The sequence below is a fragment of the Ranitomeya variabilis genome, chromosome 2, assembly GCF_051348905.1.
Source record: "Ranitomeya variabilis isolate aRanVar5 chromosome 2, aRanVar5.hap1, whole genome shotgun sequence".
NCBI lineage: Eukaryota > Metazoa > Chordata > Amphibia > Anura > Dendrobatidae > Ranitomeya > Ranitomeya variabilis.
The window spans coordinates 394467756-394485615 of NC_135233.1; the positions used below are offsets into that span (position 1 = coordinate 394467756).

General features: G+C 44.3%; 1 long non-coding RNA gene across 1 annotated transcript; it reads right to left on the reverse strand.

Annotated features, from left to right (window-relative positions):
• Positions 1 to 576: 576 nt before the first annotated feature.
• LOC143809510 (uncharacterized) lies at positions 577 to 17854 on the reverse strand. The gene is made up of 3 exons (XR_013222304.1): positions 17590 to 17854; positions 6539 to 6681; positions 577 to 770 (listed from the first exon to the last, which is right to left on the reverse strand). It is a non-coding gene; the product is annotated as an uncharacterized LOC143809510 (long non-coding RNA).
• Positions 17855 to 17860: the final 6 nt, after the last annotated feature.

The following is a 17860-nucleotide window of genomic DNA, read 5'->3' on the forward strand; positions in this document are numbered from 1 at the left end:
GTTTACAAATACTGATGTAAAATGCTTTATAATAATAATAATAATAATCTTTATAATTATCTATTTTTATACTGACCGAATACTGAATGCGTTAACGTGGCCTTTATATGAAGAGAAATTGACATATTGTAGACTGCAGACCAGTTTCCGCTGTGTTAAAATCCAGCACTGTGAGCTGGAGATTTACATAAATCCCATAGTTTTTGCTGCAAATGTAATCAGTAAAAAAAATTGTCACCAATATCTCATCTTGGTAAATTAGTCTTAGAGTTTAAATCCATTGTCATGTTTATCAGAATATATTCCTTATTCAAATATGCTAATAAGGCACCCAGTGCACCGTGGGCGTAGCTGAGCAGCGGAGTGTGCCTTCCTACTGTCAGTTTATTAGGGCTATATCCTCTAGAAGGGGCCATGCTTGGTTTGGACAGTCAGTTTCTGCTGACAGACTCACATTATAGAGCCAGCACTAATATCTAGAACGTTCATCCTTCTAATGATATTCTGGATCTGTTCATGCAGTAGGTGTAAATAAGTGCTATGTTAAAAGGTCAGGAACTCGGTAGATATTTGGGGTGTTAATAAAGGATTGAAAGTCAGCGTGAAAGTGAGCTAATGAGGTGTTTGCATGTGAATAGCAGGTAATTTGCAGCTTGCCACTTAATATAATATCTTATCAGCCTTTGTGAATATTTGCACTAAATTTCTTGATATATTTTGCTTTCTCTTCATTTTCTTTTCTGAGTGTTAAGTTGGTCACAGCTACAAACCTAGATGGAAACAAAGAAAGTACTCAGAGCTGTGCAGCAGAATATATTGTTAATAGCTTTACTTTATTCTGGAACATCGGGATCAATTGATTAATATGTATATGGTAGTTTTATTTCACAGAAACTCAGAAATTCTGTAGAAACCAGCAAAGAACCTAATGGCCGTCGCCTGTCACTCCAATAGGTAGGTCCATAGTTTGAGCCATGATGAAGGAATAAAAAAAAAGGAAGGTGGCATCTACAGGGTGTTGCAAGGAGAGACGAGCCCGGTCCAAGTAGGAAAAAAACTTTTATTCCACTGCGCGTTTCAGGGATGGTCCATCCTCTTCATCATCAGGTATATACAGGCCATAGGTCACCATCAGCCTTTATACAGGCAGGTGGTGGCATCACAATGCCAAGAACTTTTCATTGGTCACTCAATTATTACAAATTCAATTAGAAAATATTGTTCACAGAATTCGGACATTTAAATTGCAATGGATTCCTTGTTAGCACACCAGGGACACAAAAATCAAAGAGAAAATAATAAAAACATAATAAATGAAAAAGTAGATGCCACTTTCTTTTTTTTTCCTTCCTTCATTCATCCAGCAATCCGAGGGAGCCCTGCGGTTGGTGAAGCAGCAATCTAGGGGAGCCTGCAGCTGGTTCGGCAGCAACCTGGGGGAACTGTTGTGAATTCTGTTTTTGGCTCCCTCTGGTGGCTACTGGTGGTACTGGTTGACTTTGGTCTTGTGTTTCCAGTGCACCTGTTTTCATCAGGAAATTGGGAGTTTCCTATTTAGTCTGGCTTCTCAGTCACTCTAGTGCCGGCAATCAATGTTACCAGAGCATCTCTGTTGCTTGCTACCTGCTCCAAGTCTGCAATTCAGCTAAGTTGAAATCTTTGGCTTTTTGTGTTTGTTTTGTCCAGCATGCATTTATATTTCTCGTGCTGCTGGAAGCTCTAGTGATCTGAAATTACTACTCCGGTGTCATGAGTTGATAACGGAGTTAAGGTAGTTTCAGGATGGCTGCTTAGGGTTTTGAGGTAACCGCGAAGTCCTCTTTTGTATTTTCATCTATCTAGTCAGAGGGCCTCACTTTGCTGAATCTATATTCATACTGCGTTTGTGTTTTCCTCTTACCTAACCGTTATTACATGTGGGGGGCTACTATAACTTTTGGGGTTTCCCTGGAGGCAAGCCAGGTCTGTGTATTCCTCTTATAGGGGTAGTTAGCTCTCCGGCTGGCGTGAGGTGTCTAGGGATACAACGTAGGCACACCCCCTGGCTACTTTTATTTGCGTGTTAGGTTCAGCATCGCGGTTACCTGAGATACCATCTTCCTAGAGCTAGTCTGTTTTTGCCCATGTCCCTGCCATTGGGAATCATGACAGTATTGCCGGACATCCTCATCCCCTTTAGGAGCAGGTTTTTTTTTCGTGGGTAAAAAAGATGGCTCCCTGAGGCCCTGTATTGATTATCGCCTGTTGAATAAGATTACAGTCAAATACCAGTATCCTTTGCCACTACTGACTGATTTATTTGCTCGTATTAAAGGGGCAAAGTGGTTTTCTAAGGTTGATCTTCGGGGTGCGTATAATTTGGTGCGGATCAAGCAGGGAGATGAGTGGAAAACTGCATTTAATACGCCCGAGGGCCATTTTGAGTATTTGGTAATGCCTTTTGGTCTTTCTAATGCTCCTTCAGTCTTTCAGCCCTTTATGCACGATATTTTCCGTAAATACCTGGATAAATTTATGATTGTGTATTTGGATGATATTTTGATTTTTTCGGATGACTGGGAGTCGCATGTTCAACAGGTTAGGAAGGTTTTTCAGGTTTTGCGGTCCAATTCTCTGTTTGTAAAGGGTTCAAAGTGTATCTTTGGGGTTCAGAAGATCTCCTTTTTGGGGTATATTTTTTCCCCTTCTTCTGTTGAGATGGATCCTGTCAAGGTTCGGGCTATTTGTGATTGGACGCAGCCTACTTCCCTGAAGAGTCTTCAGAAGTTCTTGGGCTTTGCTAATTTCTATCGTCGATTTATAACTGGGTTTTCAAGTGTTGCTAAACCTCTGACTGATTTGACTAAGAAGGGTGCTGATGTTGCCAATTGGTCCTCTGCGGCTGTGGAGGCCTTTCGGGAGCTTAAGCGCCGCTTTTCTTCTGCCCCTGTGTTGCGCCAGCCTGATGTTTCGCTCCCTTTTCAGGTTGAGGTTGATGCTTCCGAGATTGGAGCGGGGGCGGTTTTGTCGCAGAAAAGTCCCGATTGCTCAGTGATGAGACCATGTGCATTTTTCTCTCGAAAGTTTTCGCCCGCCGAGCGAAATTATGATGTCGGTAATCGGGAGCTCTTGGCTATAAAGTGGGCATTTGAGGAGTGGCGTCATTGGCTTGAGGGTGCTAGACATCAGGTGGTGGTCTTGACTGATCACAAGAATCTGATTTACCTTGAGTCCGCCAGGCGTCTGAATCCTAGACAGGCGTGCTGGTCATTGTTTTTCTCTCGGTTTAATTTTGTGGTTTCATACTTGCCGGGCTCGAAAAATGTTAAGGCAGATGCTCTTTCTAGGAGTTTTGAGCCTGACTCCTCTGGTGATTCTGAGCCTACGGGTATCCTTAAGGATGGAGTGATTTTGTCTGCTGTCTCCCCAGACTTGCGACGTGCTTTGCAGGAGTTTCAGACTGATAGGCCTGATCGTTGTCCGTCTGGGAGATTGTTTGTTCCAGATGAGTGGACCAGTAGAGTCATCTCAGAGGTTCATTCTTCTGTGTTGGCGGGCCACCCTGGAATTTTTGGTACCAGAGATTTGGTGGCCAGGTCCTTCTGGTGGCCTTCCCTGTCTCGGGATGTGCGTACCTTTGTACAGTCTTGTGATGTTTGTGCTCGGGCCAAGCCTTGCTGTTCTCGGGCTAGTGGATTGTTGTTGTCCTTGCCTATTCCGAAGAGGCCGTGGACGCACATCTCTATGGACTTTATCTCGGATCTCACGGTTTCTCAGAAAATGTCCGTCATTTGGGTGGTGTGTGACCGTTTTTCTAAGATGGTTCATTTGGTACCCTTGCCCAAATTGCCTTCTTCATCGGAGTTGGTTCCTTTATTTTTTCAGAATGTGGTTCGCTTACATGGTATCCCGGAAAACATCGTGTCTGACAGAGGATCTCAATTTGTGTCTAGGTTCTGGCGAGCGTTCTGTGCCAGGATGGGCATTGATTTGTCTTTTTCATCTGCGTTCCATCCTCAGACTAATGGCCAGACGGAGCGAACTAATCAGACCTTGGAGACGTATTTGAGGTGTTTTGTGTCTGCTGATCAGGATGATTGGGTCGCCTTTTTGCCGTTGGCAGAGTTTGCCCTCAATAATCGGGCCAGTTCTGCTACTCTGGTTTCTCCTTTCTTTTGCAATTCAGGGTTTCACCCTCGTTTTTCGTCTGGTCAGGTGGAGTCTTCGGATTGTCCTGGAGTGGATTCTGTGGTGGATAGACTGCACCGGATTTGGAGTCATGTGGTGGACAATTTGAAGTTGTCTCAGGAGAAGACTCAGCAGTTTGCTAATCGTCATCGTCGTGTGGGTCATCATCTCCGTGTTGGAGACTTGGTGTGGTTGTCTTCTCGTTTTGTCCCTATGAAGGTCTCTTCTCCTAAGTTCAAACCTCGGTTCATAGGTCCTTATAGGATTTTGGAGATTCTTAATCCTGTATCTTTTCGTTTGGACCTTCCAGCATCTTTCACCATTCATAATGTTTTCCATAGGTCGTTGTTGCGGAGGTACGAGGTACCGGTTGTCCCTTCTGTTGAGCCTCCTGCTCCTGTGCTAGTGGAGGGTGAATTGGAGTATGTTGTGGAGAAGATTTTGGACTCTCGTATTTCCAGACGGAGACTTCAATATCTGGTTAAATGGAAGGGATACGGTCAGGAGGATAATTCTTGGGTGACTGCCTCTGATGTTCATGCCTCTGATTTGGTTCGCGCCTTTCATAGGGCGCATCCAGATCGCCCTGGTGGTTCTCATGAGGGTTCGGTGCCCCCTCCTTAAGGGGGGGTACTGTTGTGAATTCTGTTTTTGGCTCCCTCTGGTGGCTACTGGTGGTACTGGTTGACTTTGGTCTTGTGTTTCCAGTGCACCTGTTTTCATCAGGAAATTGGGAGTTTCCTATTTAGTCTGGCTTCTCAGTCACTCTAGTGCCGGCAATCAATGTTACCAGAGCATCTCTGTTGCTTGCTACCTGCTCCAAGTCTGCAATTCAGCTAAGTTGAAATCTTTGGCTTTTTGTGTTTGTTTTGTCCAGCATGCATTTATATTTCTCGTGCTGCTGGAAGCTCTAGTGATCTGAAATTACTACTCCGGTGTCATGAGTTGATAACGGAGTTAAGGTAGTTTCAGGATGGCTGCTTAGGGTTTTGAGGTAACCGCGAAGTCCTCTTTTGTATTTTCATCTATCTAGTCAGAGGGCCTCACTTTGCTGAATCTATATTCATACTGCGTTTGTGTTTTCCTCTTACCTAACCGTTATTACATGTGGGGGGCTACTATAACTTTTGGGGTTTCCCTGGAGGCAAGCCAGGTCTGTGTATTCCTCTTATAGGGGTAGTTAGCTCTCCGGCTGGCGCGAGGTGTCTAGGGATACAACGTAGGCACACCCCCTGGCTACTTTTATTTGCGTGTTAGGTTCAGCATCGCGGTTACCTGAGATACCATCTTCCTAGAGCTAGTCCGTTTTTGCCCATGTCCCTGCCATTGGGAATCATGACAGGGAACCAAGTGGTTGGTGCAGCAGCAATCCGGGAGAGCTGTGCGGTTGGTGCAGCAGCAATCTGGGGGACCCTGCGGATGGTGCAGCAGCAACCTGGGGGAACCAAGTGGTTGGTGCAGCAGCAATCTGGGAGAGCTGTGCGGCTGGTGCAGCAGCAATCTGGGGGAGCTGCGCGGTTGGTGCAGCAGCAATCTGGGGGAGCCTGCGGCTGGTGCAGCAGCAACCAGGGGGAACCAAGTGGTTGATGCAGCAGTAATCCGTGGGAGCTGTGCGGTTGGTGCAGCAGCAATCTGGGGGAGCTGCGCAGTTGGTGCAGCAGCAATCTGGGGGAGCCTGCGGCTGGTGCAGCAGCAATCTGGGGGAGCCTGCGGCTGGTGCAGCAGCAACCTGGGGGAACCAAGTGGTTGATGCAGCAGTAATCCGTGGGAGCTGTGCGGTTGGTGCAGCAGCAATCTGGGGGAGCTGCGCGGTTAGTGCAGCAGCAATCTGGGGGAGCCTGCGGCTGGTGCAGCAGCAACCAGGGGGAACCAAGTGGTTGATGCAGCAGTAATCCGTGGGAGCTGTGCGGTTGGTGCAGCAGCAATCCTGGGGAGTTGTGCGGTTGGTGCTGCAGCAACCTAGGGGAGCCGTGCGGTTGGTGCGACAGCAACCTAGGGGAGCCGTGCGGTTGGTGCAGCAGCAATCCGGGGGAGCTGTGTGGTTGATGCAGACGCAATCCAGGGGAGCCCTGCAGCAGGCAGCAATCCAGGGGAGCCCTGCAGTAGGCAGCAATCCGGGGGAGCCCTGTGGTTGGTGCAGCAGCAATCTGGGGGAGCTCACACAACCACTTTAGGAGAGCAGCACCCTCCCTTGGTTGATGTTTGCAGACATGGAGTTCTTCTCTTTTCTTACTACTTTGAGCAATAGACACATAATGTCATCACGACTCGGGTGAAGTGACCAGGTTTATGTTAGTGGCCGGTGATACATCTGCCTTAACCTCTCGGCTGACCCTTCCTATTGTTCACTAGAGAGGATTTATTTATTTACATTCAATCAAAACTTCTTTGTCCTCCCACCACAGGTCAGTCCTCGATTTTCCGTATTGGTTCTTCCAGCCTCCAGCATATGGGTCTTCCGGCATTGATATGTAGACAATGAAGTGCTTCGCCGGACGCCATTTTCCTATATACCTGTGAATTGGATCAAAAAATCTGATTTAGAACATTTTCCTGAAATTCTTGATAAATTTATTTTGTTCACCTCATATGGTCACTATTGAAGTTCCACCTCCTTTTCTTAACCCCATAATGACGAGGGCCTGAGAGAGACCAACCAATTTATTTCCGTTTTAGCCTCCCCTCTTTTAGCAGTCACATGTGGTTGTGCGATGTCTGATTTTCTGCAGAGAAAATTGTGTTACACTATGCACTCCTTTTTTGGTGGACATATAAGTTACACTGAAATGTATGTATATACAGTAAATTTTTTATCACCAATTTTTTTAAAAAAACCTATTTTTCTTGTATTATTTCTACTGTTCATGGTTCATATTCAATAACCTGTTTATTGATTGTAATTTTGCAGGTTACTACAGTTGTATAGAAACCTAATATGCTTATTTTTTGTTTCTAATATTTAGTAAAATGTACTTTAAATACATTTTTTAAAGTTTATTTATTTTTTTTTTTGCAGCACTTTTGATTTTTCTTACTGTATTTTTTTAGTATTCTTAGGATAGGGTAACAATGTCTCATCGGTCGGGGTCTGGCACTCCACACCCCCACACTCCAGCTGTTACTGGTGACGGTGGCAGCAGCTGTCGTCCGGAAGTACTTACTTGCGGAGCTTGGCCGTCTACTTGCAGTGTCCCCCGCGGGGTACAACACATCCACCTCCTATCCAATTCAATATGAGGCAGATGTGCAGAAACAAGCCCCAGCCACTACAAGTAGACGACCAATCTCCACAAGTATTTCCAGATGGCGGTCGCTTCTGCCGGCACTAATAACAGCTGACTGACAGGGATGCTGAGTGAGTGAGTCATGAGTAAGACTGCCTAGTGCATTTTTGTTTTGTATGCACTATAATTTCTTATGAAAAAGAAAAGGAAAATCCAGTCCTGTTGAGCCGGACTCCAACGTTTTCTGTTTTCCTTGATGTGAGGCCAGGCCGAGTCTGGGCCCCAGGTGGATGAGCATGGAGCAACTGGGTGAGCTGGAATCACGTTTCTATAATTGATGCCTTCAATGTAAAAGTAGTGGACAACTTCTTTGACTTCTTTGAGCATTATGTAGCCCAGAGGATAGAAGACAGAAGCAGTAATAGACCGCTTCTGTCTTTTCCTCAGCAGTCCCGGCTCAATCGTACAACCAGTGCTGAACCTACTGCCACAATTTCAGGAGCTGTAAACTTACACCCTAACTTCACAATAGCGTTGGGTTTCAGCCAAGGACCAGACTTCACCATTTTCAAGTCAAAACCTATACACAATAATTTTCCTAATAACACAATGTTACCGGATCACACGATGCCTCAAAGTATGGCTCAGGGTATCCACTGTAGTGTAAAGATTCATGGCCTCAATTTTATTGTTTGTCACCCAACATTCCATATGTAGCTAAAAAGAGCAACAATGTAACAATCTGACTGCTAGTTTGAGTGTGTGCGTATAGGTGCCCAAATCTCCATGTTTTACTTACTGAGTATGCAGACAATGGGAGTCGTCAGATTTCCCTCTGCTTCCACCATGTTTGTGCCATTACTCAGTGTTTTAATAACTATAATTCCTTACTTCCCCTCAACCTAAAAGCCAATAAGCATTACACGGTTTTGATGGGAGTAAACAAAGAATCCTCAGCCCCTGCTGTGATCCACCCCTCTGTTTGTGATGTGGATGATGACCCCTTGATCTTTCTACAATCTACCTCAGAGGGGCTGGGTTAGCGGGTTTACAACAGGCACTGAGGTACAAACCTATCCGACAGCTCGGTGCATAGTAATATACACCAACACCAATAGTACAATGCCACTTCGGAGATACACCGGAAAGCTGACAAATTGTAATGTCAACAGTTTATAGCGGGAATCATGATTACAGGTTCACTTTAAATAGAATCAGTCACGAGGATTCTGCTAGCAAGTCCTGGGGCAGGATGAGACCCTGATTCCAATGATATTGATATGTCACTTACTGGAAGTTCTAATAATCTCCAGCTAATAAAACTGTGATTTTATCATTAGAGGACTAGAAAACCTGCTGTCATGTAGTCCTCCATATCCATGAGCTCTGTATAACCACACCCCTAGCACTGATTGGCAGCTTTCTGTACACCCTGTGCATAGGCAGAAAGCTGCCAATAAATGGTGTGGGTTATAATGTTATAAAAAAAAATTGTTATCTATAATCTGTTATAATCTTTGTATAATTCCGCCCACACTACTGATTGGTAGCTTTATGTGCACCCTGTGCATAGGCAGAAAGCTGCTAATCAGTGGTGTACGCAGGTATATACAGAACTCTGCATTCGGAAAACTGCTAGATGTGAAACCGATTATAGATAAAAACATTTTTACTCAAAACTGCAGCATGGAGCCCAGTAAGTGAAACATCACTAGAATCAGGATCTCTGCCCAAACATCATGCTGCTCTCAGAGCAAAAATGTGATGACAGCTTCTATTTTAAGAAAGGAGCGGTGCCGTGCCACTCAGTCCCATCTGTTTTCTAATGTATGGCATTGGCAAGACATTTTGCAGAAATCCCTGCTACATCTTTAGCAAACAAGGCAGAAAATTGCCCCAAAGGTCATGAAAAAGGTAAGGATAAGTGAACATACAAAAAGGCAAATATGGCGCCATAACGGTCTGCTACCGCACATTTAGGTATAACGAATGCAAAGCATAAAAAAGGAAATAAAGAGGAATTTGTTTCTGCATCGTGCACCGCCGAGCCTAATATTGTTACAGTCACAAAGACAAATGACAGGGAGCCTGCCGCACACTTCCAGCCTCCTGCCTCCAGGATACAGCAACCTGACCTGCCGACTGCTAATAATGCCGCCAACAGCTTCTCCACTACATAAAACCTGCAAAGTCAAAAGGCCAGCGTTTCTATCAGCTGAAAAATAATTGACAAGTGCCGTCAGACAATTATTTTCTCATGCAGGTTACCAGAGGAAGGTGAGAGCAAACATGGGAGAGATGACGGAGAACACAGCGCGTTTCAGTACGGAGGGGCGAACAAGTTGTTAGAGAAATGCCACTTACTACTTTGTAGAAGAGGTCGAGGTGGCTGCCGTGACATTTGAAAAAACACCTTAGTAATACGGCGCCAATCACTAACCAATAAACCAGATGCCCCCGGGGGTCTGAGAACACAATCGTCATTCATTATAGAGTTGAGACAAATTAAAATTGATATTCTAGAACATGAACAGTTGGTAAACAAAAAAATGAGAAAATGAAAGAGAGAACGAAAAGTTTCCAAGTATTCGGTGGAGATTTTCATGTTGATGAAGCATCTTACGGACCATACTACTAGTTATTGTAACTTGAGTCAAATAGGGACCTGAGAGAAATGGTCAAATCATTAGATTTATGTTTCTTCTTAATATGGTGTATTCTGCAAAATTAGGAAACTGCACCAGTTTGTGGCTATTGAAACCGCCAAGACTCTGTGCCTCTGTGCCACAAAAACCATAAAGCATGTGTCACAATTGGACACGAGTAAGTCCGGTGAACAACACAACATACACCAACAATGGGATGGAATAGGGTAGCGCGGGATGGTGCATCTCCTGACTGCAACCTGTGCCTGCCCCTAAGCTCAATTAACGCCCTATGCGGGTCCTTCCCCCCACCGCCATCACGTGCCTAGTCCCTGATTGTGACCTGAATATACCCTGGCTAGTGCACTGGCTGGCAAGATTGCTAACCTTACCACTGTATATGGTAACAACACAGGAGAAGTGACAAACATGGGACAGACAAACATAGGGGAAATAACACTCATAGACTTGCTTTGCTGCAAAGCTCCAAACAACAGATGAAATGACACCAGGAATCCAAAATTCCACAGCAGCAGCAGCTGCAGTTACACCACTGATACCGGAGAGCTCCTAACTCCAGGATGGTCTTCAAAGAATAACTCTATTACCAACAGTCAGCTGATGTGTCAAGTGACTATTTAAAGGATGGTGGGTGTGGCCACCACCCACATCAGCTGACCAGCAACAAAGTAGCTATCAGTGAGGAAACTGACATTAACCCTTGCTAGCCCAAAACAAAAAAAGCATTATTTAAATTAAAGCAGAACCAGAGCTGCCATGAATCCATTAATGAATAATTAATGATAGTACCCCCCTTTTAACGAGGGGCCTTTGGACCCTTAAGACCAAGCTTTACCAGAAATGATGTACAGCAAGGATGCCGCAACCCACTAGGATTTACCTTTGCAGTCGCCTGATCCTCAGAGTTATGGCAAACGCAGCCCGATGGTGATGGCAATAACGTAGGCTCTGGAAGCGCAACAAATCTCCTGAGCGACGACCTGTGGAATACGTTATGTGCCTGCATTACTGGTGATAACTCTGACTGGAAGGTCCCAGGGCCGAGAACAGCTGACAGCCGAAACTGTTGTGAATTCCGTTCTCGGGCTCCCTCCTGTGGTCATGAGTGGTACTGTGTGAGTTTGTTCTTGGGCTCCCTCTGGTGGCCTTTAGCGATATGGCTGGTCTTGGCTGGGCTCAGCTGTTTCATCTCCTGCTAGGCTGGGCCTATTTAACTCACCTGGACCTTTACTTGTCGCCTGCTGTCGGTGTGTTCAGTCCTGATCCTGTGCTCTCCTGAATATTCCTTGTGACCAGTCTCCTGCTATGAGAAGCTAAGTTTGCTTGTTCAGTTTCTCATTATTTCCTTGAAAACGTTTCTCATTATATTATGAGTTCAGCCCAGCTTGCTTTTATGTGATTTTTTGCTTGCTGGTTAGTTCTGGGGTGCAGAGTGCGCCCCTCACATCGTGAGTCGGTGTGGGGGTTCTTGTATTCTCTGCGTGGTTTACTTTTGATAGCTTTTGTACTGACCGCACAGACATCTATCTATTATCTGCCTATCTAGTATTAGCGGGCCTCATTTGCTAAACCTGTTTCATCTCTATGTTTGTGTTTTCCCCTTAACTCACCATTATCATTTGAGGAGTGGCGACATTGGCTTGAGGGAGCCAAGCATCGTGTGGTGGTCTTGACGGATCACAAGAATTTGACTTATCTCGAGTCTGCCAAACGGTTGAATCCGAGACAGGCTCGATGGTCGCTGTTTTTCTCTCGTTTCAATTTCGTGGTTTCATATCTTCCGGGTTCGAAAAACGTGAAGGCTGATGCCCTTTCTAGGAGTTTTGTACCTGACTCCCCGGAAGTTTCTGAACCGACTGGTGTTCTCAAAGAGGGGGTGATTTTGTCTGCCATCTCTCCTGATCTGCGACGGGTGTTGCAGGAGTTTCAGGCCAATAGACCTGACCGTTGTCCACCGGAGAGACTGTTTGTCCCAGACAGATGGACCAGTAGAGTTATTTCCGAGGTTCATTCTTCGGTGTTGGCGGGTCATCCTGGGATTTTTGGTACCAGGGATTTGGTGGCGAGATCCTTTTGGTGGCCTTCCTTGTCGCGGGATGTGCGTTCCTTTTTGCAGTCCTGTGGGATTTGTGCTCGGGTTAAGCCTTCGTGTTCTCATGCCAGTGGATTGCTTTTGCCTTTGCCTGTCCTGAAGAGGCCTTGGACGCATATTTCCATGGATTTTATTTCGGATCTTCCTGTCTCTCAGAAGATGTCTGTCATCTGGGTGGTTTGTGATCGTTTTTCCAAAATGGTCCATTTGGAACCCTTGCCTAAGTTGCCTTCCTCCTACGATTTGGTGCCACTGTTTTTTCAGAATGTGGTTCGTTTACATGGTATTCCGGAGAACATTGTGTCCGACAGAGGATCCCAGTTTGTGTCCAGATTTTGGCGATCCTTTTGTGCTAAGATGGGCATTGAATTGTCTTTTTCGTCAGCCTTCCATCCTCAGACGAATGGTCAAACCGAACGAACTAATCAGACCTTGGAAACTTATTTGAGATGTTTTGTTTCTGCTGACCAGGATGATTGGGTGACCTTTTTGCCATTGGCTGAGTTCGCCCTCAATAATCGGGCTAGTTCTGCTACTTTGGTTTCACCTTTCTTTTGCAATTCTGGTTTTCATCCTCGTTTCTCCTCGGGTCAGGTTGAGTCTTCTGACTGTCCTGGGGTGGATTCTGTGGTGGATAGGTTGCAGCAGATTTGGAACCATGTGGTGGACAATTTGACTTTGTCCCAAGAGAAGGCTTAGCGCTTTGATAACCGCCGTCGCTGTGTGGGTCCCCGACTTCGTGTGGGGGATTTGGTATGGTTGTTTTCTCGTTATGTCCCGATGAAGGTTTCCTCTCCTAAGTTCAAGCCTCGTTTCATCGGTCCTTATAAGATTTTGGAAATCCTCAACCCTGTGTCTTTTCGTTTGGACCTCCCAACATCTTTTGCCATTCATAATGTGTTCCATAGGTCATTGTTGCGGAGATATGTGGTGCCTGTGGTCCCTTCTGTTGATCCTCCTGCTCCGGTCTTGGTCGAGGCGGAGTTGGAATATGTGGTGGAGAAGATCTTGGATTCTCGTATTTCGAGACGGAGGCTTCAGTATTTAGTGAAATGGAAGGGTTATGGTCAGGAGGATAATTCCTGGGTTGTCCATGCGGCCGATTTGGTTCGTGCCTTTCATTTGGCTCATCCTGATCGGCCTGGGAGCTCTGGTGAGGGTTCGGTGACCCCTCCTCAAGGGGGGGTACTGTTGTGAATTCCGTTCTCGGGCTCCCTCCTGTGGTCATGAGTGGTACTGTGTGAGTTTGTTCTTGGGCTCCCTCTGGTGGCCTTTAGCGATATGGCTGGTCTTGGCTGGGCTCAGCTGTTTCATCTCCTGCTAGACTGGGCCTATTTAACTCACCTGGACTTTTACTTGTCGCCTGCTGTCGGTGTATTCAGTCCTGATCCTGTGCTCTCCTGAATATTCCTTGTGACCAGTCTCCTGCTATGAGAAGCTAAGTTTGCTTGTTCAGTTTCTCATTATTTCCTTGAAAACGTTTCTCATTATATTATGAGTTCAGCCCAGCTTGCTTTTATGTGATTTTTTGCTTGCTGGTTAGTTCTGGGGTGCAGAGTGCGCCCCTCACATCGTGAGTCGGTGTGGGGGTTCTTGTATTCTCTGCGTGGTTTACTTTTGATAGCTTTTGTACTGACCGCACAGACACCTATCTATTATCTGCCTATCTAGTATTAGCGGGCCTCTTTTGATAAACCTGTTTCATCTCTACGTTTGTGTTTTCCCCTTAACTCACCGTTATTATTTGTGGGGGGCTATCTAAAACTTTGGGGATATTTTCTCTGAGGCAAGTGAGGTCTTTGCTTTCTCTCTAGGGGTAGTCAGTTTCTCAGGCTGTGACGAGGCATCTAGGTTTTCAGGTAACGCTCCACAGCTGCCTTTAGTGTGTTTGGATAGGATCAGGATTGCGGTCAGTATAGCTTCCACATCCCCAGAACTTGTCCTATATATTCAGGGTATATGTGTCAGGTCAGTTTGAGATCCTACCACCAGGATCATAACACGAAACATCCCAATCACTCTAGAACTCCAAGTCCCAGATGCTTACCTCCACCTGATGTTTTTAGTGGACACCCACACGTATTCATTCACACACAGGTCAGGACCTGAACATTTATTTCCATGTGCACATTTGACAAAAAATGGTAATCTCATTGAGAAACAGACAGACAACAGAGGCATCCCACTATGTCACCAAACTCATACCCTCGCTATATACAGAGGGAAGCAACACCCTCCCCTGATCCCTCCTCCTGAGAGGACCCTGATTCCCTATTCCCTGGTAGCACCTTAGCTGCCTCCACCAGAAAAGAAAGGGTAGATTTGAGAAGGACGGTAGTGATCTTAGCTCACAAGCAACAGTTTTTACAAAACTTGTCCTAACTAACTACTTCCCTGGACTGTCAATTTATGACCGGATTGTGTCTCTGTGTCTTGTGTCCAGGGAAGACCAAGACGATGGGAGTAGGCATACGCTCCTAGATGTAGAACAACAGGGACTCCTCATGAAAAGTCCATATGCACAAACTCATATTATCTACAACTTGGTTCAAACTCTTATGGCTGAGAGGGACATCATTAATTGCATGAATGGAAATGAGTCTCACCAGCATCCTACCAATCAGACCATGAGTCTGATCAAAACGAGAATCCAATAAACTGACTTCAGCTCCACTATTCAAAGGAACCGTAATAGTCTCAGTTTCCCTGCCAACCATTACTTCATCCGAAATGGAGAACCGAGACGAAAAAGTGGAGGAAATGTACACACCCTGGTCGTCTCCCTCCACATGACCAGGGGAAAGCGGCTTTTGTGATGGAATAACAATCTTGGCACGAGCTGGGCAGACATTGATGTAATAACCTGTAAGAGCACAGAAAAAACACCCCCCCGTCCCACGGGGAATCGCAGGCAACCTAATTTGAGAGGAGACTCCTCCCATCCTTGGGTTTATCCATCTACAGCTGTGTGTCCTCCATCCTAGGAAGAACAACAGGGAATAGAGTTGATGTATGTCTCTCCCTGAGGAATCTATCCACCTGGATAACAATGATTCAGGAGTACAATATTGCACTAGAGTATCCTGAAGCCTAGCTGATAGACCCTGACAAACTGACTCCTAAGCACAGGGTCAAGAAAAAAAATATTGCTTATGTCGCCATTTTCGATTCCAATAGCATCTCCATTTTTCGGGATCTGGGGCTCGGTGAGGGCTTATTTTTTTCTCACTGAGCTGATATTTTTATTGATACCATTTTGGGGTATGTACGATGGTTTGATCGCCTATTATTACATTTTTTTGTAATTTTGTGGCGGCCAATAAAATGTAATTCTGGCATTTTTAATTTTTTCTCTTTACGACGTTTACCGATCGGATTAATTTAGTTTATATTTTGATAGATCAGGCCATTCTGAATGCAGGGTTATGAAATATGTTTTAATTTTGAATGGGGCAAAATTGGGGTGATCTGAAGCTGTGCTTCTTTGAATTTTTTAAATATTTTTAAAAACTTTGTTTATGCTGGCTTCAATAATCTCCTTAGGAGACTTGAAGCTGCAATCGTCCAGTCGCCTGTGCTATATAGAGTGGGGCCTCAGCTTTGCTATGTATAGTAGAAATCATGATCTCCTATGAACGATCACGAGACAGGGCAGGATTTGTGGCCAGCGCATGGTAAATGCAGCTGTCAGAGATTAACAGCAACATTTAACTTGTTACCAGCCGTTGACGTGGGAGATGTCAGCTATGTGGTGAAGATTATTTATTTTATTATTCTTTCACCCATTTCCTGGCTCTCAACAAATCAGAAAATCGGCGACCATTTAGTATTTTGCTGAATTCGCAAAAATATAATCTAGATTCAGAATTTATTTTTGCAAAATTCAAAAGGTAAGTGATTGATTTCCTTAGCTCTATTATTTAACTTTTTTTCCCCTTTTAATATCAGTCTGTGACGTCAGCGATTCCCTCTCAGGGACAGCACAATGGGACTGCAACCCTCATGAATCATATTAAATTAAACAATACGCACAATTACAAACTATGAAACAATGTATTGGAAGATAAATAACAAAACCCAAAGTGATAAACATGTAAATAATGAAATATTCAAAGCTCTTAATTAATGTTATTTAAAATTCTGTTTACTTAAAGCGATCCCTTGGGAGCAATTAAAAATAGACACAATCAGATATGTAAAGTTAATATACAATAAATTCATTATGTGCTGTGCAAACAAGGCACTAATTCAACTTTTTGTACCAAGGTGTTTAGAGAAAATTAATTATGTATAGAGAGCAGATTCCGCTCCGTATTCATCCCGAATAACGGTAAATGGGGAACATCTGGACCTTCCAGCTTTTATTTTAATTGAATAAAAAATGAAACTCTCCCGCTGTGGGAAAAAATTACTATATAATGGAAGTGGTCATGTTTCTTCATCACACAGCACTTAATGTCTGTTCTGTACAATCCACTGAATAGGATGGTAATAACTGCAGTATAATTATATAGGACATGCTGGTATAACCTGGGCATCTCCTTTATATAGGTAATTACATAAGTAAAAGTTATATATCTTATTATAGTGATACGTATCATGCTGGTATAACCTGGTATCTCCTGTATATACCATAATTATATATTTTCATCTAGTATAATCTGGGCACCTCTTACATGTAATTATATATGTACACATGGTATAACCTGGGCATCTCCTGTATATAATTGTATATGTACAGCTGGTATAACCTGGGCATCTCCAGTATATAATTATATATGTACAGCTGGTATAACCTGGGCATCTCCAGTATATAATTATATATGTACAGCTGGTATAACCTGGGCATCTCCTGTATATAATTATATATGTACAGCTGGTATAACCTAGGCACCTCATATATATATATAATTATATATGTACAGATGATATAACCTGGGCATCTCCTGCACATAATTACATATGTAGAGCTGGTATAACCTGGGCACCTCATATATATAATTATATATGTACACATGGTATAACCTGGGCATCTCCTGTATATAATTATATATGTACAGCTGGTATAACCTAGGCACCTCATATATATATATATATAATTATATATGTACAGATGATATAACCTGGGCATCTCCTGCACATAATTACATATGTAGAGCTGGTATAACCTGGGCACCTCATATATATAATTATATATGTACACATGGTATAACCTGGGCATCTCCTGTATATAATTATATATGTACAGCTGGTATAACCTAGGCACCTCATATATATATAATTATATATGTACAGATGATATAACCTGGGCATCTCCTGTATATAATTATATATGTACAGCTGGTATAACCTGGACATCTCCTGTATATAATTATATATGTACAGCTGATATAACCTGGGTATCTCCTGCATATAATTTTATATGTACAGCTGCTATAACCTGGGCATCTCCTGTATAGAATTGTGGTGCCCTTGAGGGTCCAGTCACCACAGAGGTCCTGCACCTCAGCCAGAGGTGTGGCATCCCACTCTCAGGTATGGAGGGGCACTACCCAGTGCCCGCACACTAGCATCCAACACCACAGCACTCTAGGTCAGGGGATCTGGGCAGACCCTATTTAGGGAGGGCCCCTTCTCAGGCTAGAGGGGGAACTAGGTAGAGGGTGTGGGTGGAGGAAGTAGACAAGGGTAGGAGACCTGTAGTTAGAGTG